General features: G+C 41.5%; 1 protein-coding gene across 6 annotated transcripts in view; it reads right to left on the bottom strand.

Annotated features, from left to right (window-relative positions):
* Window positions 1-22,804, bottom strand: part of CREB1 (cAMP responsive element binding protein 1) — an 80,045-nt gene extending 57,241 nt beyond the window's left edge. For all 6 annotated transcript variants that reach the window (XR_006691132.3, XM_045367593.2, XM_074009901.1 and 3 more), the window contains exon 1: window positions 22,618-22,804. The gene's annotated coding sequence lies outside the window, so the exon portion shown is untranslated. The remainder of the gene's footprint in view (window positions 1-22,617) is intronic.
* Between the last annotated feature and the right edge of the window lie 1,534 nt (window positions 22,805-24,338).

Below are 24,338 nucleotides of genomic sequence, written 5' to 3'. Positions count from 1 at the left end.
GGTGGGAAACACAGCCTAACACTTGATGACAAGCTGGATTTGTCACCAACTGGCATTGTCTCTAGTGGTTGTTAGACAAACTAAACTTTCTGTGTTTTAATTTCTCATCTGTAAAAACAAGAGGGATGAATTAAAAAATTAAAAGATGCCTTTTGTGTGTGTGTGTGTGTGTGACAGAGTCTCGCTCTGTCGCCCAGGCTGGAGTGCAGTGGCACAATCTCGCCTCACTGCAAGCTCCACCTCCTGGGTTCATGCCATTCTCCTGCTCAGCCTTCCGAGTAGCTGGGACTACAGGCGCCCGCCACCAGGCTCGGCTAATTTAACATTTATGGTAAAGGAAGTATTTCCTTTTATTATATACTAATACATATAGCAAAGAATGACACATTGAGTAAGAGGTCACCTAGCCTCTTGATCCTGGGCAAATACAGAGATATTCTCATCCATTTGTACAATAATGAGACTGTAATACAACCTGAGATTATTAGCAGTATTTTTTTTTAAAAAGCTACAAGCCATACTTCTACCTAGTGAAGATTCTTAGTGGAGATTGTCTTTTATCTATTATGTTGCTCTGGTCATAACTGTTGTTAAGTTATTAAACAGTTAATTAACAGTCCCTTCACTTAACTTCTAAAGTTTTTTCTTTCCATTCTAGCCTCAAGAAATTTATCTGATTAGATTTCCCAATAGTAAAGGGACTTTCATATCCCATATTGTAACACTTTCATACCCCTTTCCACAGTAAAAGCGGTAGTAGATATTAAAAAGTTTAAAATGTAGTTTAGGTAAACATCTCAGCAAAGTGTCAAATGAGTGCTTCCTCGGCATTTAAAAGAAGAGACTGTGTTCAGCAATAGTCAGGAGAATGAGAGAATTCCAAAGAGGCATTAAGGATGAACACAGTATTGATAAGTTTGGGAAGAACTTTTTCTACAAGAAAAATGGAATGAGCAAAGGTTTGAATTATAGCCCTGTACAGAAACGAGTAAGTTAGTGGCTGATAAGAGACTTTGTATAGAAAACAAGGAAAAAAGATAAATAATAATAGCCACTGAGAATAAAGCAATGAACAGAAGAAATTTTAAAAACTCTGCTTTTATGTAGCTTACATTCTAGTAAACAAGTAAAACACGTAAGTCAGATGATGGGAAGCGTGTAGAAAAATAAAGCTGGGAAGAAGGTTGGAGGTTCTTAGTATTATAAAGGTTGACTATATAACCCTTATTAATAAAGTAGCATTTAAATTCATCTACTCAAGACCTGCACAGAACTATACTGAATCAGGGACAAATTCTGGCACCACTGTTTCCTTACTTAACTACCTATAGCAAGTTAACAAAAATCTTCATCAAATTACAAATTAAAGCTCATAATAGAAAGCAAGCCCATACTACCACTTTTTCTTTCAATCATTAAGCAAAAGGAAAGAATACATACTTTCACCTTAAAATATTTTGACCTTTAGGAAATGTCCCAGTCCTTATAATCATCAACATTCTAGTCCAAGTTTATGAAAAATAAACCCATCTTCCCCACAACCTAGTAAACTTTCTAAACTCCTAAATCTAGGGCAATTTTCATCCCATTTAGGATCAGAGATAACATTCAAAGAAATAAGTTGTGAATTTTGACTGTAAAGAAGAAATAATACATTAATAACTAACAGAACACATGCTATGATTAAAAACAAAAAAATAGAATGACCTCAACTAGAAGTGAGAAAAACACATTTCCCTGCACACTAACAAGTGGGCAACTCCTCCTGAACTCTCAGCAATCAAAAATTCCAGGGATTTAAGGAAATCACATGGCAGAACTCCAAAGTCTCCAAGGTAACCACAGCAAAAGGCATATTTGGGCACATGATTTTAAAACTGAATGACTATTTTGTTGTTACAGTCAGATATGTTAACTAAAAATACTCTTCATAAGTATATCTAGAAGTACCTACATGTGATACATAATTATTTCTAAATAGCTATGTTGTACCTATATTTAGTTTTTAGGGTAACTGAAAGCCTTGCTAATACATTTTTTTTTGAGATGGAGTCTCGCTCTTTCGCCCAGGCTGGAGTGTAGTGGCACGATTTCAGCTCACTGCAAGCTCTGCCTCCCGGGTTCAAGCGATTCTCCTGCCTCAGCTTCCCGAGTACCTGGGACTACAGGCGCATGCCACCATACACTCGGCTAATTTTTTGTATTTTTAGTAGAGATGGGGTTTCACCGTGTTAGCCAGGATGGTCTCGATCTCCTGACTTCGTGATCTGCCCACTCCGGCTCCCAAAGTGTTGGGACTACAGGCCAGGCAGGCATGAGCCACCTCTCCCAGTCAAAGCCTTGCTAATACATTCTTACACCCTTCAAAATACCTTTATTTTCTAAAGTGTTATAATGTTCAGGTGCTACACAATAGACTTTAGCTTTCCAAGAATCAGTAACTATGTTGCACTGTCTACTGTTTTCCTCTACTTTTTTCCCTGCACTTTTTTTTTTTTCTTAAGTAGGGGAGGGTTGTTAACCTTAAAATACTTGTCATTTATCTTTACCATATGTCCAATCTGGGAGAACTGAGATGTATCTAATCAATACTGGAAAATTAGCAATGTTCCAGGTTTCTGATGCTAATAATAGTCTATTGGTGTTAAATATAGCACATCTTCATTGAGACCAGACAGTCAAAAAAGCATATTCAAATGTCATATGCATATACATATATGTATATATGTACACACACTCCTCAACAGATCAACTTCAACTGAATAAACCTTAGACTAGATTAGACTGATCACACTGTAACAAAGGTTATAAATATTTTAAGGGGACAAGTTAGAGCAGGCAATGTGATAAACGAAAATAAATTGGTATCTTTATCAAGCTGAGTTTTCCCTGTGCTCCCACCAAGGTCCTTCTGCTTTAAACAGACAACAAATCCTTATTTCAGCCTCCAATCTAGACATTAGAAAGCAAGAAAAGTTATACATGAAGTTAACTCTGTGATCTGAATCTGATAAAATTTAAATTACTTATAAGACAAGAATAAAAGCATGAAAATTTGTTTACTTTTGTAAACTATGTATTAATAGAAAACACCAAAATAACCCAACCACCACCTTAACCACCAAAAAGAGGGCGATATATAGCAAAAAGGAATCTTTTTTCTTTTTTTGTGGGGGGCAGGCGAGGCGGTGCGGGGATGGAGTTTTGCTTTTGTTGCCCAGGCTGGAGTGCAATGGAGTAATCTCGACTCACTGCAACATCTGCCTCCCCGGTTCAAGTGATTCTTCTGCCTCAGCCACACAAGTAGCTGGGATTACCGATGTGCACCACCACACCTGGCTAATTTTTGTATTTTTAGTAGAGACAGGTTTCACCACGTTGGCCAGGCTGGTCTCAAACTCCTGACCTTAGGCGATCTACCTGGGTCGACCTCCCAAAGTGCTGGGATTGCAGATGTGAGCCACCAGGCCTGGCCCCAGGAATCTTTTCAATATTATTTAAGAAAATAAATTCTCTGATTTATTTATTGGATTTAACTCAGAGAAACTGTTTAAGTTCAATATTTTGTATTTTATAATTGCAGTTTTGTAATTACCAGGGTATTTGAATGCCATCCTTGATAAATAAACTTGTTTTTAAAAAATGTAGCATACCCAGGCTGGGCGCGGTGGCTCACGCCTGTAATCCCAGCACTTTGGGAGGCCAAGGCGGGCGGATCATGAGGTCAGGAGATCAAGACCATCCTGGCTAACACGGTGAAACCCCATCTCTACTAAAAATACAAAAATTAGCCAGGCGTGGTGGCGGGCGCCTGCAGTCCCAGCTACTCGGGAGGCTGAGGCAGGAGAATGGCGTGAACCTGGAAGGCAGAGCTTGCAGTGAGCCAAGATCATGCCACTGCACTCCAGACTGGGTGACAGAGCAAGACTCCGTCGCAAAAAAAAAAAAAAAAAAGTAGCATGCCCTATGACAAAGATATTGTTCTTGAAGGAAGTATTTAACAGATATGTGTTAGAGAAATGCCAGCCAGGCGCAGTGGCTCACACCTGTAAATCCCTGCACTTTGGGGAGGCCAAGGTGGGCAGATTACTTGAGGCCAGGAGTTTGCGATCCACCTGGCCAACATGGTGAAACCCTGTCTCTACTAAAAATACAAAAATTAGCTTGGCGTGGTAGTATGCACCTGTAATCCCAGCTACTCAGGAGGCTGAAGCACAAGAATGCTTGAACCTGGGAAGTGGGGGTTGCAGTGAGTTGAGATTGCACCACTGCACTCCTTCCTGGGTGACACAATGAATGAGACTCCATCCCCCCCAACCCAAATAAAACGTCATCTGATAAACAGAAACATACTGCACGGTTTGACAGCCATCTCAGAATATGTGACTAAATCTATAGCACCTTTCAACAAGAAGGGTGTAGTGCTTTCTTAAAGTTTTGTTTGTTTGTTTGTTTTAAATTAAGTACTTGCAAAGTTTACTTGCCTTGTTTTCCTTCAGGTAAGACTATACTCAAGAATTTGAAACAAGTCTTCATGTATATGGCCACCAACAGACAGTGTTGCTTAGCTAAGCAGCAGCCATGACTATGCATTATTTTAGATAACATTTTTATCTCATATCTTTTCATTCCCCTTTCATTCCAAACACCCACTTAATGGGTGTTTCACAGCTTTTTACACTTTGAACATTTCGAAGAACTGATTTCACAGAAACCTCTATACATGAAGCATTACAAAATGGCTATTTGGAGCTCATTTTTTTTAAGAAAAAAGAGATTATATACTTCCTACAGTTACTTTGACAAAAGCAATTTTTATGTTGACAAAGAATGAAGCTGTCTTCAAATGTTAGTTCTGCTTTGTAAACTAGCTCAATGCTGAAACTGTAAGGACCCAAAAGTTATTATGCCCCAAAGTTAAATACGTATAGCCTACTTACATTTACTTACGAAAACCAAAGTGATTATGTCAAAATCACTACATCCAAATGGGAGATGAATGTCCAAGTGTTTTTAAAATAAGTTTATGAAGTAACATTTGTTATTTTGAATTGTTATTCTTGGTGAATTATTTACAAATTGGACATGCAAGAGTGAAAATTCAGTTTTCTTCAGGTGAGACAGACATGTTATGGGAGGAATTATAATGCAGGAATTCTGATGTTAGCTAACTTCACAGAAAGAGAACAAAAGATATTAAGAGATTTGTAAGGAAAGTTCAAGACTTCAGGGTTATACCAGATAGCCTCCAATTATAAAAAGTGAGGAGTTCTCTGTAATATTTGGCAATGGAACTATGCGGACTATTATGTAATATGCTAATTAGTTTGATTACATTTTGCTTACTAGTCAAACAGCAAAGGAAAAAGCCCAAGAACTCAAAGGTACCAAGGACATACTGGACTACATTTAAAAACCAACCATGGTTAATCTATAAAACTGACAAATGGCATGCAGACAACAGTACATACTTTATGTACAGGCTTTGATTTGTTTTTTTTTTTTTTTTTTTTGAGACAGGGTCTCACTCTGTCTCCCAAGCTGGAATGCAGTGGCATGATCTCAGCTCACTGCAACCTCCGCTTCCCAGGTTCAAGTGATTCTCTTGCCTCGGTCTCCCAAATAGCTGGGATTATAGGCACCCACCACCACACCTGGCTAACTTTTTTTATTTTTAGTAGAGATGGGGTTTCACAATGTTGGCCAGGCTGGTCTCAAACTCCTGACCTCAGGTGATCCGCCCACCTCAGCCTCTCAAAGTGCTGGGATTACAGGCATGAGCCACTGCGCCCAGCCTACTGTTGTTGTTTACTTTTTAATCTTAGGGTTCACTCTTGGTGTTGTACATTCTACGGACAAATGCGTAATGACATGTATCCACCATTACAGTATCATACAGCGTATTTTGCTTTATGTACAGTATTGATAAAAGACTTGCTTCAAGTTCAGGCATCTTCATCTTTAATCTTGAAAGAATCAACATAAAGTCCAACTGTCTATGTAGATGTACTGTTTATCACCAACCTGGTGGTGATTTCTGGTAAGGTCATTTTGATGACCACAATCTCATGCTATTTCTCATGTCTCAGAGGTTGGAAGTACTATCATAGTAAAGTATCAGAGTTAACAAAAACTCAAAGTAGAAAACCTTCCTTTTAAGCTTTGGACAATGAATCTAATTTCCTCAGTTAAAAAAAAATATGTTTGGTCAGGCATGGTGGCTCACACCTGTAATCCCAACACTTTGGGAGGCTGAGGTGGGCATATAACCTGAGGCTGGGAGTTTGAGACCAGCCTGGCCAACATGGAGAAAGCCTGTCTCTACTAAAAAAATACAGAATTAGCCAGGCATGGTGGTGCATGCCTGTAATCCCAGCTACTTGGGAGGCTGAGGCAGGAGAATCGCTTTAACTCAGGAGGCGGAGGTTGTGGTGAGCCGAGATCGCGCCATTGCACTATAGCCTGGGCAGAAAGAGCGAAACTCTGTCTCCAAAAAAAAAAAAATTCACTTCCTTTAATCTGTACAACTCTAAAAAGGAATTGTTCCTAACTTTTACCTTTCAAATTTATGACCCTTTAATAGGGAATCACTCATTAAACAAATACTCTGTGCCTACTACGTAGTAACGCCTACAGAGCTTTCAGCAGAACTGAAAATTACTACACAGTAATAGTCCCATACTATGGGACTATAGCATAATACATATAAGAACTTTTCCCTGGAATTAGGCCAGGCAGAGTGGCTCATGTCTGTAATCCCAGCACTTTGGGAGGCCAAGGCGGGTGGATCACTTGAGGTCAGAAGTTCGTGACTAGCCTGGCCAACATAGTGAAACCTCATCTCTACTAAAATACAAAAATTAGCCGGGCATGGTGGCACATGACTGGAGTCCCAGCTACTCAGGAGGCTGAGGCAGGAGAATCGCTTGAACCCAGGAGACAGAGGTTGTAGTGAGCCGAGATCATGCCACTGCACTCCAGCCTGGGCAACAGAGTGACTCTGTCTCATTTAAAAAAAAAAAAAAAAAAAAAAAAAAAAAAAAAAGGCCGGGCGCGGTGGCTCAAGCCTGTAATCCCAGCACTTTGGGAGGCCGAGACGGGCGGATCACGAGGTCAGGAGATCGAGACCATCCTGGCTAACACGGTGAAACCCCATCTCTACTAAAAATACAAAAAACTAGCCGGGCGAGGTGGCGGCGCCTGTGGTCCCAGTTACTCGGGAGGCTGAGGCAGGAGAATGGCGGGAACCCGGGGGGCGGAGCTTGCAGTGAGCTGAGATCACGCCACTGCACTCCAGCCTGGGCGACAGAGCCAGACTCCGTCTCAAAAAAAAAAAAAAAAAAAAAAAAAAAAAAAAAAAGAACGAACGAATCTTTCTCTGAAATGCTTCTACATTGTTGGTGGTGTTAGTTTAACCATTGTGGAAGAATGTGGCAATACCTCAAAAACCTAGAGGCAGAAATACCATTCAACCCAGCAATCCCCTTACTGGATATATACCCAAAGGAATATAAATCATTCTATTATAACAATACATGCATGCATATGTTAACTGCAGCACTATTCACAATAGCAAAGACATGCAATCAACCGAAATGCCCATCAATGATAGACTGGATATAGAAAATGTGGTACATATACACCATGGAATACTATGCAGCCATAAAGAACGAGATCATGTCCTTTGCACGAACACAGATGGAACTGGAGGCCTTTATCCTTAGCAAACTAATACAGGAACAGAAAACCAAATACCGCATGTTCTCATTTATAAGTGGGAGTTACATGATGAGAACACATGGACACTACGGTAGGGGGGTGGACAACACACACTGGGGCCTGTCAGAGGTTTGGGGGTGGGAGGAGGAAGAGCATCAGGAAGAACAGCTGGCAGATGCTGGGCTTAATACCTGGGTGATGGGATGATGTGTAGAGCAAACCACCATGGCACACGATTACCTATGGAACAAACCTGCACATCCTGCACATGTACCTCTGAACTTACAAGTTGGAAATAAAAAAGAACCTTTCTCTCAAGAGCTTACAAAAACTAATGAGAGATAAAATATGTACTATATATGAAAGAGCTTGACATGTATAAATTATTATAACTAGTTTAACTATAAAATCCTTCCAAACAAGTACTTAACACCAGTAATTTAAAACCATAAACTTCTATTTGGAAATGGTAGGAATACAATGAATTGTGGAAAAAAAGAAAGAATAGCTTCCTATTTGTGGTAATCTGATGCAGATCTGATTAAGAACATAATGAAATCAATGTATTTTTTCATGATCTTGGCTAGAATATTTACCCTAAGTGAGTTATTTATAAGTTTAAACTAGTATTACTTAAAAACAAAAATTTTGGCTGGGTGCAGTGGCTCATGCCTGTAATCCCCAGCACTCTGGGAGGCTGAGGTGGGCGGATTACAAGGTCAAGAAATCGATACCATCCTGGCCAACATGGTGTAACCCCGTCTATATTAAAAATACAAAAAAATTAACTGGGCGTGGTGGTGCGCGCCTGTAGTCCCAGCTACTCGGGAGGCTGAGGCAGGAGAATCACTTGAACCCAGGAGGCGGAGGCTGCAGTGAGCCAAGATAGCGCCACTGCACTCCCGCCTGGCGACAGACTCCATTAAAAACCAAACCAAACCAAAACAAAACCCATTAATAAAACAAAAACCCTGAAAACTTCACCAAGAGATAATGCAGTACTACAAGAGTGATGAAGACTACGCCTTACTTAGTGTGAGTTTCTACACAGTAAATACATCACTTAAATTCTCCAGGACTCAGTAAATACATCATTTAAATTCTCCAGGACTCAGTAAATACATCACTTAAATTCTCCAGGACTACTCACTCCCCCTTCATAGGTAAATGTTTGTAACTGTGAATTTCCCAAATATGGTAGAGTGTATGAGTTATACACTACAATCACATAGTCATTATAATACATTCTCTCATAATAAATAATAAATTCTTGATTCATAGTTACAATTGGGCCTCCGTATCCAAAGATTCAGCATCTGTGGATTCAACCAACTGCAGATCGAAGATGTCTGGGGGAAAAAAAATCCCCAAAGTCCCAAAAGTAAAGCTTGAATTTGCTGCATGCTGAGTCCTATATTGAACCCATGAGAGTCAAGTGATGGGCAGGCACTGTATAAGGTATTATAAGTAATCTAGAGATGATTTAAAGTACATGGGAGGACATTATCGGTTATATGCAAATACTATGCCACTTTATATAAGGGACTCAAGCATCTGTGGATTTGGTACCTAAGGAGGTCCTGGAACCAATTCCCCATTGATACCAAGGGACAACTGTGCTTTAAATTAACATGTTTCACTCAAAATTATTTCTCGATTTTCATCTTTGCTTCTTTCATCTGTCACTACAAACTGAAGGATATGGACACAGAATAAAGGGAAGGCCTGAGGTAGCTGGATTGTAACTTCAAATACACATTAGTAGCTTTAGTTATTTTTCATTAAATAATGGTATCTTGTTTGCCTGGGCTTTCACAGAGATCACGGAGATATTTTTTAAATGTTTATAATAATTAAACAAGAATTTATGATGTACAAAATATAACACCAAAACACAAACAATAAAAGAAAAATTAGATGAACTGGAAATCATAAAAATTAAAAACTTTTGTGCTTCAAGAGACACCATCAAGAAAATGAGGAAAACCCACAGGAGAAAATTTTTGTAAATCATTTATCTGACAAGAGACTTGTATCCAGAACAATAAACAACTACAAAAGCCAACCCAATTTTAAAATGTGCAGAAGATCTGAACAGAAATTTTCCCAAAGATATACAAATGGCCAAATCAGCACATGAAAAGAAGCTTCATATCATTAGTCATGAGGGAAATACAAATCAAAACCAAACTGAGCTACCTCTTTGCACTCAGCAGAATGGCTATAATTAAAAAAACAAAACAAAAACAAAAACCCCAAACCCCCCAAAACAGATAATAACAAGTGTTAATGAAGATGGGGGAAAATTCAAACCCTCATACACTGCTGGTGGTGCAGTAGATTGGAAAACAGTCCGGCAGTTCCTTAAATGGTTAAACACAGTTACCATAAAATTCCATTCCTGAGTATATACTCAGAGAAATGAAAGCAAGTCAACATAAATGAATATTTATGGCAGCATTACTCATAACAGTCAAAAAGTCCAAATGTCCATGAACTCCACAAATAAAATGCTGTATATCCATAAACTGGACTATTATTTGGCAATAAAAATGAATACTGATACATACTACAACATGAATAAACCTTGAAAATATTATGCTAAATAAAGGCAGCACATCACAATGGACAGTAGGCTATATGATTCCACTTATACACAATGTCCAGAATAGGCAAACCTATAGAGACAGAAAGGAGATTAGTGGTTGCCTAGGGCTGCAGGTATGGGGAGATTAAGAGGTGATGGCTAAGAGATGTGTAGGTTTCTTTTAGGGGTAATGAAAATGTCCTAAACTGATTGTGGTAATAGATGCACAACTTTGTGAATATACTGAAAACCACTGAATTGTACACACCAAATGGGTGTATTGTATAGTATGTGAATTATATTTCAATAAAGCTATTTAAAAAAGTATCTATGATGTCCAATTTTTAACAATAATACAGTCATGTGTCACTTGATGGTAATATGTTCTAAGAAATGCATCATTAGCTAATTTTGTTGCAAAAACAAAACCTAGATGGTATAGTCTGCTATGTACCAAGGCTACATAGTATAGACTACAAACCCATACAGCATGTTATTGCAATGAATACTGTGGGGAAATGTAACACAATGGTAAGTATTTGTTATTGAAACATATCCAAACATAGAAAAGGTACAGTAAAAATAAAAGATATAAAATATAAAAGATAAAAAATGGTACACCTGTACAGGGTGCTTATCACAAATGGAGCTTGAAGGACTGGAAGTTGGTCTGGGTGAATCAGTGTGAGAATGTGAAGGCCTACAACATTACTGTACACTGTACAGTAATGTACTGTAGACTTCATATGCACTGTACACTTAGGCTATACTTCTTTTTTTTTTTTTCCTGAGACGGAGTCTTGCTCTTGTCACCCAGGCTGGAGTGCAGTGGCGCAATCTTGGCTCACTGCAACCTCCGCCTCTGGGTTCAAGCTATTCTCCTGCCTCAGCCTACTGAGTAGATGGGATTACAGGAGGCTGCCACCACACTCGGCTAATTTTTGTACTTTTAGTAGGAACAGGGTTTCGCCATGTTGGCCAGGCTGGTCTCGAACTCCTAACCTCAGGTGATCCACCTGCCTTGGCCTCCCAAAGTACTGGGATTACAGGCGTGAGCCACCGTGCCCATCCAGGCTACACTAAATTTATATAAACAAAATTTTCTTTCATCAGTAATACATTAACCTTAGCTTCCTGTAACTTCATATGCTTTTTAATTTTTTTAACTTTTTGACTTTTTTGTAATAACACATAGCTTAAAACACAGATACATTGTACAGCTGTATAAAAGTATTTTTTCTCTAAAGGGATTTTAAGTGAAAGCAAGTTTATTAATAAAGTAAAGCAAAAAAAGAATCTAATGCTTTTTCCTGCTTTTTTTTTTTTTACTTTTTAATTTCTTGTTCAACTTTATTTTATTTTTTTTGACACAGGGTCTCACTGTGTCACCCAGGCTGGAGCGCAGTGGCACAGTATCAGCTCGCTGCAACCTCTGCCTCCTGGGTTCTCCTGCCTCGGCCTTGAGAGGAGCAGGGATTACAGGCATGCACCACCAAGCCCAGCTAATTAATTTTTGTATTCTCTGTAGAGACGGGGTTTCGCCATGTTGCCCAGGTTGGTTGAAACTCCTGGGCTCAAGCAACCCACCTGCCTCAGTCTCCCAAAGTGCTAGGATTACAGGCGTGAGCCACCATCCGCGGTCACTTTTTAAAATTTTTTGTTAAAAAGACATTCACACACACATTAGCTTAGGCCTACACAGGGTCAAGATCGTCAATATCACAGCCTTCCACCTCCACATCCTGTCTCACTGGAATGTCTTCAAGGGGCAATCACTTGCATGGAGCTGTCATCTCCTATGGTAACAATGCCTTCTTCTGGAATACCTATAAAAGTTCTTCTTAATAGGTTTGTTTACACTAGCACGGGACCACTGTTGTATATGCAATCTGTCATTCACCAAAACGTTCTTACAAGGAGAAGGACTGGGAGTCAGGAAATCTACATTTCAGCCCAATTCATCATTTTATTCCTCTGTTTATACCTTATCTTCTCTTATGTGAAACTCAAAGCTCCCTGCCTCATACTCAGCATTCCTCATAATGTAGATCTATAATCTAATACTTTCTTCACCAATTTATGAGTATGTCAAGTTCATTGTATGTCCATATCTTCATTTTGTTGTCCTTTCCACTACCTAGAATACACTCCATTCTATCTGTACTTATCTAAGTTCTTTAGTATTCAACGTAAATTCTACTTTTCCCACAAAACTTTTCCTCACTAAGCCCCTTCTCTTCTGAACTCTATAGCTCTTCAAGATAGTAAAAATTATGTCATGTATTCTGGCACATATAAATCATTCTATCTTATACTATTTCATCATCCCCACTATACCATAAGATTCTTGAGGGTAGGAGCCGTATAGTCAGGCTTTAGGCAGGCTTTATTGCTTATATCAACTAGAACAATCTTCATTTAATACCTAGGTATTTTTATGAATACCTAACTGAATAAATTTTCTTGTGATTATTTCACCAACTATAATAAAGTCAATGGTCAATAAATCTTCACTGAGTAAATGATTGATAAATGGCAATACATAAAGTCAAGGTGTTACTACTGATCACAGTAAACGATAGAGCTACTACTGATACTTATTATAAGAAAATGACTCCCTTTCAAGAGTACAAATAGGGCTGGGTGCGGTGGCTCACTCCTGTAATCCCAGCACTTTGGGAGGCTGAGGTGGGCAGATCACTTGAGGTCAGGAGTTGGAGACAAGCCTGGCCAACATGGTGAAATCCCATCTCTACTAAAATACAAAACACACACACACACACACACACACACACACACACACACACACACACACATTAGCTGGGTATGGTGGCACGTGCTTGTAATTCCAGCTACTTGGGAGGCTGGGGTGGCAGAATCGCTGGAACCCAGGAGTCGGAAGTTGTAGTGAGCCGAGATCACACCACTGCTTTCCAGACTGGGAGACAGAGCAAGACTCTTCTCAAAAAAAAAAAAAAAAAAAAAAAAAGAGTACAAATAATTCAGAATAATCTACAATTTTCACTTCAGCAGTGAAAAGGTATTTCTGTGTCCTCTACTGCCAACTACTTACTTATACCAACAGGGATAACACCCCTCAAAAATAATGGTTAACCTTGGGTAAATTACAAACATTTTTAGTTACTTCTATACTGTCATACAATTATAACCAAAAACTTACAAGCAGATAACCAGATCCTTAGAAATTCACTTAAAATTGATGAAAGAAATGTCTTCGTTTCAGAGACCATTCACTAATCTTTGGGGAAAGACACATTCTATCATCATTGGTATATGTCAACTTTCAGATCCATTCTACTCCTAAACTATTTTATTAATAATTCCCCATTTAACTATTTAATCAAATGTCACTTCTCTTCTTTCAGAAAAAACTCACCATCAATTCCTCAGACCTCATTCTCTCCAAACCTTGCCCCTTTTAAGATTATTTTTTAGAGATCCTAGAATCATTCGAGAGGGAGAAAACCGAAAGGGTGTTTTTCATCTTTGTTCACGCAGCTAGTCTCACGGTAAACTCCTTTATCACCTTATTTCAACCCTAAGAAAAGGCAACTTAGGCACTTAGTTCATCAAGGATTACTACTATTTTTTATTTTAGAAGTTGAGATTGTGTATCTAGCTTCAAGAATTTTTTACTACATAGTAATTTTTCATCATTGGAGATGTATAATGCATGTATTAAATTATAGGTAAAATTTTTTTTTTTTTTTTTTTTTTTTTTTTTTTGAGACAGAATCTCGCTGTCGCCCAGGCTGGAGTGCAGTGGGGCGATCTTGGCTCATTGCAAGCTCCACCTCCTGGGTTTGCGTCATTCTCCTGCCTCAGCCTCCTGAGTAGCTGGGACTACAGGCACCCAGCACCACGCCCAGCTAATTTTTTGTATTTTCAGTAGAGACGGGGTTTCACCGTGTTAGCCAGGATGGTCTCGATCTCCTGACCTCGTGATCCGCCCACATCAACCTCCTAAAGTGCTGGGATTACAGGCTTATAGGTAATTATTCATCACTGGAGAAACTGCCTTCTTATCTATTGGAATAAATGCCAGAATATGTTTTTCTAAGCGACCCTCTTTCTGGTAGCCTAGAAGACAAATAAGCAAACATCTGCGCAAAATATAATACAGGGTGAGCATCCCTAGTAAAACATCCAAAATCTGACACTTTTTAAGCACTGACATGATGCCATGAAAAATTCCACACCTGACCTCATGTAACAGGTCACAGTCAAAACTGTTTCATGCACAAAATTATTAAAAATTTTGTATAAAATTACCTTCAGGTTATGTGTATAATGTGTATATGAAACAAATTTCATGTTTAGACTTGGGTTCCATCCCCAAGATAGCTCATTATGTATGTATATGCAAATATCCTAAAATCTGAAAAAAACCCAAAATTGGAAATACTTCTGGTCCCAAGAATTTCAGATAAAAGATTTTCAACCTGTAAAATCTATTTTCATAGGGCTTTGTCTGGCAGAGCTTAAAAGGAGAGAGATGGCAAAACAAAAAACAACAAAAAATGACAACAAAAAAACCCAGTAGATGAGATAAGAGTATGTATATATTAAGGGGAGTCAGACATTCTGAATGTGAAGAAAAACTAATGTCTATTCTTATTTAAGTTTTGTCTCAAAAACCTACATTTTACCGATGTGATAAAACCACACCTTCTACTTACAACTTCAGCAAGCTGACCAGTATCTGGCTCTTCTATAATGACTGAACTAGCATATTGGAAAGAAAAAAAACCAGGTTCACATGATCAGTTTGTTGCTTTAATGATCTTTGCCTCCACTCCAAGAGTCAATCTACTGACGATTCCACTACACTGTGGGAAATCATTTAACTCTGGTAGTCTACAGACAGGTATGTTCCAGTTAAAAAATGTTCTGCCTTTACACATTTCAATGATCTACCCCACCCCCATCCCCAAATATGTGAAGAAAAGCACTCTTGTAGGCCGGGTGTGGTGGCTCATGCCTGTAATCCCAGCACTTTGGGAGGCAGAGGCGGGTGGATCACGAGGTCAAGGAGATCGAGACCATCCTGGCCAACATGGTGAAACCCTGTGTCTACTAAAACACAAAAAATTAGCCCGGCATGGTGGCCGGTGCCTGTAATCCCAGCTACTTGGGAGGCTGAGGCAGGGGAATTGTTTTAACTCAGGAGGCAGAGGTTGCAATGAGCTGAGATCGTACCACTGCACTCCAGCCTAGCAACAGAGCAAGACTCTGTCTCAACAACAACAAAAAGCACTTTGCAAACATTTTAATCATTTAGCAGGTACAAATAGCACATAGTAATATTTTATTTATGAGACAGCATCTTACTCTGTCACCCAGAGTGGAGTTCAGTGGCATGATATTGGCTCAGTGCAACCTCTGCTTCCAGGGCTCAAGCAATTCTCCTGCCTCAGCCTCCCAAGCAGCTGGGATTACAGGCTTATACAACTATGTCCAGATAATTTTTGTACTTTTAGTAGAGATGGGGTTTCACCATCTTGGCCAGGCTGTTGTCAAACTCCTGACCTCAAGTGACCCACCTGCCTCAACCTCCCAAAGTGCTGGGATTATAGACGTGAGCCACTGCACCTGGCCAAATAGCACATAGTAGTATTTTAAATCAAATATTAGTAAAACCTCAAAGCAGTATTCTTACATTAAAAAGTTTGGCATATATGATCAATGCATAAACACCACCTTGGGAATACAAAAAACGAACTATACCATGACAGTTTTTTTTTTTTTTTTTTTAAGACGGAGTTTCACTTTTATCCCCCAGCCTGGGGTACAATGGTGCAATCTCAGCTCACCGCAACCTCTGCGTTCCAGGTTCAAGTGATACTCCTGCCTCAGCCTCCTGAGTAGCTGGGATTGCAGGTACCCGCCCCCATGTCCGGCTAATTTTTGATTTTTAGTAGAGACGGGGTTTGAGCATGTTGGCCAGGTTGGTCTCGAACTCCTGACCTCAGGTGATCCATCTGCCTCAGCCTCCCAAAGTGCTGGGATTACAGGCGTGAGCCACGGTGCCTGGCCCATGACAGCTTTACTTAATGATGCTTTTTGCAAAGAGATTTGTGTCCTTGCTGCTAATTATTAATCACTTTTTGAATTTAATCAACTTTAAAAAGTCATAGTGTATATATTTTAAAGATAAATACAAACAGCACGTATATTTAAAATGTACTACAGCATTCAGACATGGTTGCTCACGCTTGTAATTCCAACTCTTTGGGAGGCTGAGGCAGGCAGATCACTTGAGCTCATGAGTTCGAGACCAGCCTGGGCAATAGGGCAAAACCCTGTCTGTACAAAAAATACAAAAAATTAGCCGGGCCTGGTGGTGCGCGCCTGTTGTCCCACCCATTCAGGAAGCTGAGGTGGGAGGATAGCTTGAGCCAGGAAACAGAGGTTGCCGTGAGCCAAGTGTGCACCACTGCACTCCAGCCTGGGTGATAGAGACAAATCTTGCCTCAAAAAAAAAAAAAAAAAAGTAAAGTACTATAGCTTAACACTGTTTCAAAAAGCTAGAGAAAAAAAAAAAAAAGGTAGTAAAACTTATTTTGTGCTTTGGCTGAAATACGTATTACTTGGTCCAACTGGTTGACCAAAGGTTTACACAGGGGGAAAAAACCATTTATGCAGTAAAGTTTATCATCTCAGCAATCATATAGGTGAATCTCACTATTTTTAAATTTAGGTACAAAATATAAAACTCACATTAAGAAATACTAGAAAATCAAGGTAAGTTAACAAGTATGTAAAAAATAAATGAATGCAGGGAGAAATCTAATATAGTAATCAGCCTTACTGGGTAATAATATCCCATGAGCTGTCTGTTAAAAAAACGCAAAAAACACTGGACTATATGGAATGTTCTTTCTCATTAAGATAGAAAGCTACAAAAACCTTTTTGGCCAAAATAATAATTGAAATAAGTAGTCTGTTTAGAAGTGTAAGAACCTCAACAAAAGAGTTAAATTCACCTCGTGAGTTAACTCTTAACCTGGCTTGCTTGCCTCCTCATGTACATTTTGATCATTTTACTAAAACTTTTAAAAACTGGAGCTAAACAGGAAATGAGGACCTTTAAATAACAATTTCCTGTCACAAACTATTTTTCATTCAAATAAAAAGTTTTTCATTTAAAGAAATAAAGACAAGATGGCAGTTTCCCTTAGTTTAACAGGTCATGTAAGACCTAAAAGTAAAATCAGCTCACTAACTGGTTAATAAGGTCTACTTACATAATAAAATGCCTCAAATTGTATGTTAAAAAATGAAGAAGCTCTTTATGTGCTGATACAAAATTGCTAAGTTTAAGGCATGTTGAGTGGTGGGGGGAAAGCATGATATAGGAGAGTGTATACACCGTATGCTACCATTTGTACAAAAAGGGGGAGACAGGACATACATATTTGCTCGTGTTTGCATAAAACACCTCTTAAAGGACATATAAAAAATTGCTAACACTTAGGTAACAGGGCAAGAGAATGTAGGGCATTTTGCTGTATTATATATGTTTTGAATTACAGATCATCTGAATGAATTACTTATTCAAAAAAACCAAATTGGAAATATAAAAAATATACTCCTCACTTCACCAAAGGTGATCCCTTTTTCCTTTGACTACTTTCTTTTGACACATAATTTGTCTTAGTCACTGTGTCTCCAACAGTTCCTGAGGGTAGAGATAAGACAATGTAATTCATCTTTGGATTTGTTGTAGCTTCTGATCCACTGTATTACATATAGTAATAATAAATAATTTAAAAAGTAACAGGCCGGCTGGGCGTGGTGGCTCACACCTATAATCCTAGGCATTCAAGACCAGCCTGACTAACACGGTGAAACCCTGTCTCTAATAAAAATACAAAAATTAGCTGGGCGTGGTGGTGCATGCCTGTAGTTCCAGCTACTAGGGAGGCTGAGAAAGAAGAATCACTTGAATCCAGGAAGCAGAGGTTGCCATGAGCTGAGATTGTGTCACTGCACACCAGCCTGGGCAACAGAGCGAGACTCTGTCTCAAAAAAAATTAAAAGAAAAAAACCTTGTCAACACTTGAGCACTTGACACTTGTACAACGCCTGGAACTTAGTATGTATTACTTTATAGTTAATCCCCACAATTCTGAGGTAGTTATTCTACATTGATCAGAAAGGAAAGTGAGGTATCCAGAAGTTAAGATAACTTGCCTAAGGGCCCACAGGTAGGAAGTTAAAACAAAGCTTAAGGGACTAGCTATCATTAGTTGTAGCCCTAAGGTACTTTATGTTTATCTCACAATCTTATGAAATAAGTAGTAGTATTCTAATTTTACATATAAGGAAACTGAGGCTGAGAAAGATTAAGAAACTTCCTTTAGGACACAAAATTCCTTTAGAGTAGGTACAGGAGAGTAGTGGCAATGCTTGCATTCAGATGTAGGCCTGTGATTCCAAACCTCATGCTCTTTCAACTACATTCTCTGTCACAGTGAGTGCTAAATAAATATTTGAATTACCATAAACTGTTGTCTCAAGTGATACTGCCGTAGAGATGAGTTCACATATGGGTAAGAAAAAGAAAATTCCTGCATTTTTCTATCTTGACATCTTACTACACTCTTAAATTTAGATTTGAGCTCTATTCAATAAAGAAGCCATCAAAGTTACACCATATATCAAGATATTTGCAAAACTATGTCACAAGCTGGCTGTAAACAAGTTTATGTAACTGATATCTGATAAGCTATTTATGGAATAAATGAAATTATAAATTTTGGTAATATACTGTAAGCATTAGGTTAAAAATAAATAATTTTCCCTACTGTTATAAAAAGGAGAAAAAATTTAAAAACAGGTGAAGAAGACACATACTTGGTTTTACTATAACCCCATAACCTTACTGTACCCAAACAACAAAACCAAATGTCTTAGAATGAGAGAGAAATAAAGCTACTTCTCTATGAAGAAACCAAAACTTCTAATAATGAGACCTAATCAGGCATATGAGTTTCAGAAAGTAGAAAAAGAAAGGTGCCATTTTTATGGATCAGGTTTCTAAGTTTCTTCAGGCTCTTTATGTAGGGGGGGAAAAATTCATTCAAAACAGGTAACACTTAAGTTTTAAATTCCCAAAGAAGTGTTCTTTTAACATTCTTCAAGCAAATTCTGTCAAATAATTTATTAGCTTTCTAAATGCAGGTGTTCATGGGGAAAAAAAAAAAAAGATTCAAGTGGATCCAGCTGTAATTTTTACCGATGGCTGGAACAGTGGAGAAGTACAATTTAGTCACATGTTCCAGGTGAATGTTCACAATATTAATGAATATAAAAGTTTGAAGTTCCACCTGGAATTGCTAAGAATCACAAATTATGAATGTATAAATAATAAAATACGCTGGGCAAGGTGGCTCACACCTGTAATCCCAGCACTTTGGGAGGCCGAGGCAGGCGGATCACAAAGTCAGGAGTTCGAGACTAGTCTGGCCAACATGGTGAAACCCCGTCTCCACTAACACAAAAATTAGCCGGGTGTGGTGTCCTGCGCCTGTAATCCCAGCTACTCGGGAGGCTGGGGCCGGAGAATCTCTTGCACCCGGGAGGCGGAGCTCGCAGTGAGCCGAGACCGCCCCACTGCACTCTAGCTTGGGCAACAAGGGCGAAACTCCATCTCAAAAAAATAAATAAAAATTAAAATAAAAAATACAATTTAAAATATCTCTTGGGCAAGACTGAAGAAAGAACGTATCAGTAAACAATTTTTTTTTTTTTTTTGAGATGGAGTCTCGCTGTGGCCTGGCTGGAGGGCAGTGGGGCAATCTTGGCTCACTGCAATCTCCGCCTCCTCAGCTACCCTAGTAGCTGGGATTACAGGCATACGTCACCACACTCAGCTAATTTTTGTATTTTCAGTAGAGACGGGGTTTCACCATGTTGGCCAGGATGGTATCGATCTCTTGACCTCGTGATCTGCCTGCCTCGGCCTCCCAAAGTGCTGGGATTACAGGCGTGAGCCACCGCATTCGGCCATCAGCAAACAATTTTTTAAAAATCTCACACATGAAGAGTCGTATATTCTTTTTGTTTGTTTGTTTTTGAGACGGAGTCTTGCTCTGCTGCCCAGGCTGGAGTGCAGTGGCACAATCTCAATTCACTGCAACCCGAGCCTCCCGAGTAGTTGGGATTACAGGCGCGTACCACCACACCCAGCTAATTTTTGTATTTTTAGTAGAGATGGGGTTTCATCATGTTGGCCAGGCTGGTCTTGCACTCCTGACCTCAAGTGATCTGTCCTCCTCAGCCCCACAACATGCTGGGATTATAGGCCGTAGCCACCGCACCCGACTTACATTCTTAACAAACAAACAAACAAACAAACAAACAAAAATCTACTCAACTGATAGTGGCTTGCAGAACATCATAAAGGAAAAACGGTAACTCACCATTATCAATATAATTTTTTCAGTGTTTGAAAATAAAATCATTTTCCCAATCTTTATAGAAAACCTCCCTTTACCGCATCTTCTTAAGTTTCTTGTAAATGACAAATTGCTAATGTGGTCTTTTAAAGAGAAGCAATACAACAAAGCACATTTTGGAAAAGTGACTAGGATACAGAAAAATAAGACAGTGCTTCTGGTGCCAATCAGTATTTGTTCCTAACCAGAAGGTTTGTACGTGTCGATCACAATGCAATCATACAGTGACAGACAAGTATTTTTAAAACAAACTTGTTCGTCTTTTGCACCACCTAAAATAACTGTTCGGGGCTTTACTTTTAAATCAGGAAATGAGCCATAAATGTAAAATACTTCAATAGGCAGCAATCAAAAGTATCTTCTACTAAACCTTCAGAAGGCAGACGCCAGCTGAGGTTAGAATTATAACTTGGGATGATATTACAAACTTAAATAGGTCATACCGCATGTCCTTTAAAAATTCTTTTAATTTTTAATGTGTCAATGATTTTTCTGCTGTCCTCTTTTCCCAACAGGCGAAGAAAAAATACAGCTTGTGGCTTAAATTGTCAATCTCAAGACGGGGGTTACCTACTGCATGAGAGAGAAATAATGGATACTTTAAAGTCTATTTTTAGAAGAAGTATTAAATCTCTCATTAAAGTTCACGAAGAAATTCGTGGGAAATATGGTAGGGGGAGTGGGACAGGGTGAGGGGAGATCCAGATAACTCAAACGCGGTTGGCAAGGTTGCACCCCGCGAAATGATGTAAAACAAGAGTACATCGGCTGATAATTCGTTTCAACGAAGTGTTTCAAAATGATAGACCTCGAGTAATGATTACCTTATTGAAAAGGGTTAAAACCGAAACTGTTTTCAAACGCCAGCTTCCCTTTTATAAGATCCCAACAGTTTAAAAAGTTATTATGTTTTTCTTAGCACCCTCTTTCTCCCAAAAAGCATGCATTTCCATAACTACTGACTTAAAAAAAAAAAAAAAAAAAAAAAAAAGCAAGGGGGTGAAGGAGTAAAAAATTTCCCCCCAAAACACAAGCTCTCATCTCTCAACTAAGCAGCACAGGGCAGAAAGCAGCATTTCCTCAACGGTGTGGGAGCGGAGGGGAAAGGGCATGAATAAAATACAGCACGAGAGGAAACCTTGGGTTTCGAACTTTATTGCACAAAGAGTGGAGAGAAGAGTAGGTCAGACGTTGCAGCTCTTCCCCTTGCGAAGCGGGCATGGCAGACACCGAGGCCACTGGGAAGGCAGCAGGCACCTTCACCTCCTCTGCCCTCAACTGTCGCCTTCTTCCTCCTCCACCCCCCACCGGCACCTAGGCGGCGGCTGCCCCGGAGGCCAGGCCGGGTCGGGCCGGGGGCGAGGCGGGCGGCGGGGGCCGGACGAGCGAGCGGCGCGGGGGGCAGCGCCGGGCCGAGCGGGCGGCCTCCCCCGGGGCGGCTCCGGGCTCCCGGCTCCGCGCCCGGCCCGGCGGCGGCGGCGGGAACGCGGGCGCCAGCTCGCCGCGGCCGGCCGCCCGCACACACCCCCGGCCGCCGGCTCCCACCCCGCCCGCCGCCCGCCGCCCGCCGCCCCCCGCCATGAGCGCCGCCGCTGGCTGCAGGCAGAGTCGCTGCCGCCCCGGCCGCCGCTGGCTCCAGTCCGCCGCCATTATTCTTTGTTCGCTGCGAGCGGCGGCGATGTTGTGGGGCTCGGGCGGAGGCTCCATCTTTACCGCGGCCCCTCCTGCGAGGGGAAGGCCCCAAGCGCGGGTGTCCGGCGCCTCCCCGTCCCCCCTCCGTCCCCCCGGCTCTCTCTGGCTCCTGCCTCCTCCTCCTGCTCCTCTTACCGGTGGTACAAGCTCCTCCGTCACTGCTTTCGTTCACGGCCCGGATCTCGCTGGAGTTTTATTCTCTCCCCCACGTAACACACCGCGTCAAACTACACCTCCGCCGCGTCACTCACCAACACTCCGCTTCTCCCAGCCGCCCGGGCCACAGGCAGCAGCAGCCGCCGCCGACTGAGGAGCCGCAGCCAGGGAGCCAGCCAGCGCCGCCCAGTGCCGAGTGCGCAGCGGCCGCGCACGGAAACAGCCGAGCTGGGCCCGGAGCAGCTCGAGCGGCCCCGCCCCCGCGCTGGGGACGGAACTTGCCGAAGGCCTTCGGGTTTCTTCGCGCGAGGCGGACGGGTTCCGCCGGGAGAGGGAAGGCGAAGGCGGGCTGAGCCCGGCGCCGGGAGGAGTGGTCTAAACCCCAGCGCGGCGTTCGGATCGATAAAGCTGGCGGCGGAAATTTGAAGGAGGAAGCGGGGTTTGTGTGTGGCCCAGTAGGGGAATTCCTGAGGGGTGTCGGCAAGTTGGTGGAAACCCCCACGCAGGCCTGCCTCTGTGGCGGTGAGCGGCGGGCTAAGAAGGCGGCTGCGGCTGCCCCGGCTCTGGTCTTGACCGCCGCGAGCTCCGGGAACTTTCCGACGCCGCCGGGAGACGGGGGACCGCGGGAGCCGTACGGGTTGGGGAGGAAGGTCTGCTGCGCCTCTGCCAACGTCCCGGCGCCTGGGACCCGGGGACGTCGTGGGACCCCCGTGGGGACGGGTTTTCCTTTCTGAGACTCCGCAGAGAAACCTGGCGGCCGCCGGCGGAGCATGCTTTTCTGAGGGGCTTTGGCCCCGGTACTGTGGCACCTCCCGGGGCTCTGCCCGGGCCGTCGCTCTGCCCCGGCCGTGGCTGACGTCGACGGCCCTCGGAGGCCTCCGAGCCACAACCTGCCGGGACCGCTGGAAATATGCCCCATCCCACCTGCCCGCCCTTCTCCAGACAACATCCTGTGTGGCTTGCTTTCTTCAGCCTGTTTTCTACAGCAGGGATTCGCACCCACTGCACCCTAAACCCAGCAGGGGGACTTCCGTGGCTGGAAACTACTGAACTGCTCTCTCAGAGGTCGCCCAGGACCACACCACTAGGTCCCCATTCTCCCTGATAGTGAACTCTGCGCCCCTCTCCCTGGGGTTTCAAGTCTTTTTTTTTTTTTTTTTTTTGAGACGGAGTCTAGGTCTTGTCGCCCAGGCTGGAGTGCGGTGGCACGATCTCGGCTCACTGCAGCTTCTGCCTCAGCCTCCCAAGTAGCTGGGATAACAGGCACCTGCCACCACACTTGGCTGATTTTTGTGTTTTTAGTAGAGATGGGGTTTCATCATGTTGGCCAGGCTGGTCTGGAACTCCTGACCTCAGGTGATCCACCCGCCTTGGCCTCCTAAAGTGGTATGGTTACACGCGTAAGCCAGCGCGCCTGGCCTCAAGTCTTAATCATTATTTTTCTGTCCTTTAAAGGAGACGTGTCTTTAGGAAGTAGAGAGTGTTCAAATCTGGACTCCGCCCATTACTCACTTCTCTTGTAAGGAACTGTCCTTCCTGGTACTCCAGGTACCCTACTGTTTTCTCATAGACTTTGCCCTTAACAAGTCTCCTTTCCTTCTGTTACTCTCAACGTTTCCTTCTCTACTGGCTCTTTCTTACTAGTATTTAAACATGCTTAAGTCTCTCAATTCTTTAAAAAGATTTCTCTTCTCCCTAAA

This window comes from Macaca fascicularis, chromosome 12 (assembly GCF_037993035.2).
Source record: "Macaca fascicularis isolate 582-1 chromosome 12, T2T-MFA8v1.1".
Lineage (NCBI taxonomy): Eukaryota > Metazoa > Chordata > Mammalia > Primates > Cercopithecidae > Macaca > Macaca fascicularis.
This window is presented reverse-complemented; position numbering and strand designations above follow the sequence as displayed.